This window comes from Schistocerca piceifrons, chromosome 1 (genome assembly GCF_021461385.2).
Source record: "Schistocerca piceifrons isolate TAMUIC-IGC-003096 chromosome 1, iqSchPice1.1, whole genome shotgun sequence".
In the NCBI taxonomy this organism is placed as follows: domain Eukaryota; kingdom Metazoa; phylum Arthropoda; class Insecta; order Orthoptera; family Acrididae; genus Schistocerca; species Schistocerca piceifrons.
Window position 1 is genome coordinate 631395312 of NC_060138.1, and position 2215 is coordinate 631397526.

The window sequence follows — 2215 nt, forward strand, 5'->3', positions numbered from 1 at the left end:
GTTAAAAGTTCTAAGGTTATTAACACGTCATGTTTGGTAAAGTCAGCCCAAAGCAGGTCTTGTTTACCTGTTTTGGGCTGACTACCAGACATGGCGTGTTAATGGTCTAACAACTTTTAGCGCTGTATTGGACAATCACGTAAAAGCTGAAATCTAGAATGTACAGAAGAAAAGTACAGTAATATACCGTCAAATGGTGGTGTATTCTTTCAAAAAATAGTGTATGCTCTTTGGCTCAGCACTAACGGAAACTTTTTATTGATCAACAGTTGCTTGCAGCGGTTTTTCTGGAATCTGAGCAAGGTGTTCCTGTATACTGGCCTTCAAATCAGGTAGAGAACGAATGTATCCCTGGTAAACGCGTTCTCTTAGATATCCCCAGATCCAAAAGTCACGTGGATTGAGATCAGGTAATCTTGCAGGGATGCATCTGGAAAACTTCTGCAGACAGCACGTTGCTGAAGAGTGCATTAAGCAGATCTTTCACTAGGTGAGCGACATGAGATGTTGCCCGTCTTGCATGAAAACAGTGATTTCCAGACTGGTGCGCTCTTCCAAAACAGGAATCATATGCTGCACAAGGAGGCTTCGATAACGCGCAGACGTCACGGTACGCCTGATGGGCTTTCTGGGCGTATTCTCTTCAAAGAAGGAAGGACAGAGAATAAGAGTGCTTGTGAATCCATACCACAGAGTCACATAAGGCAAGTGCAATGGCTCTTCCTGAACAACACGCTGCTCTGTTTATTCACTGCACTCTGCACTGTAAAAGTGCCTCGTCACTCCACAAAATATTTCCCGACCGCAAGTCATCGATCCGAGCCAGAAACCGAAGAGCAAATTCATGAGACAATTCTCGTGATACTGCACTACCACTAACAGTACTCTGGCACGTGCCGCATGGTCGGTTATAGCAACAGCAACTTAGTCAATAACTTCCACCGGATAGGAGGCCTTGCCGTTCCAGATGCCACACCAAGTTCACCCGTGATTTCGAATTCCGTTATCATCTTCTTTAAATTATTTAATGACATCAGACCTCTTCTCAGACCTTTCAGGCGGCGATAACCTGTCAATGCAACATTGTAATTGCTACCGTTTACATAAAACAGTTTCACTAGCAGCTCACGATCTCTCTTCTTTATAACCATACTGTTTACTCACGTCATGGCTTGTCAAATGACAACGTGGATGTCATACCGTCGTACAAACAGTGTACAGCGCCAGATTTGCACTTGGTGGCTAATCTATAACAATTTTTTTCCCCATAAGTCTATCTTTGTACAAGATGGTTAAGGGACGTCGGCTGTTGAATATAAAATGAAAAATTAATAACGCCTTCAGCCTTTTATATTTCGAAAGTAATTTATTTATGCGTCCAGTTCCGGCGTTTCACTACGCCATCGTCAGGCCCTGTCACGAACGTTAGGAAGAATCCAGCGTCATGTGAGCTCGAAATAAAGAAATAAGAGACTTCTGGTTTCAACGACGCGGTCTCTTCGTTCATCAATTGAAGACTGGTGGAGATGGCTTAGTGAAACGCCGAAACTGGTTGCATAAATAAATTACATTCAAAATATCGACGACTGAAGGAGTTATATTATAACTTTTTTTTCAGCGTAAATCGGTTCCTCAGTAAAGCAGTGGCACATCTGCCAAGTTTCGCTGCCAAGCGATAAGTGCAGCTCACAGTGGACCTACGTGAGTTGCTGCACGTTAATTATAAAAAAAAAAATGGTTCAAATGGCTCTGAGCACTATGGGACTAAACATCTGAGGTCATCAGTCCCCTAGAATTTAGAACTACTTAAACCTAACCAACCAAGGACATCACACACATCCATGCCCGAGGCAGGATGCGAGCCTGCGACCGTAGCGGTCGCGTGGTTCCAGGATGAAGCGCCTAGACCCGCTCGGCCACACCGGCCGGCTACGTTAATTATAACCACCCGGTATAATGTATAGCTACTTCAGCAGCACCATGCATAGACGCGCTTTCCTGCTCACACACCTTCGCACACACGGCTCGGCAGCGATGGTGTCCATGCGCGTCGTCGTACTTTGGGGCAGTGGAAGGCGATACCGTAGAACAGCTGTCTGTCCACAATTTTGTGAACACTGTACAAGACGCCTCATATCGTACAGTGTTTCTTAAATCTTTAGAATTATGAGAAATGCCTTCTTATAAACACAAGTAAAAGGTTGGTGTACAGGGT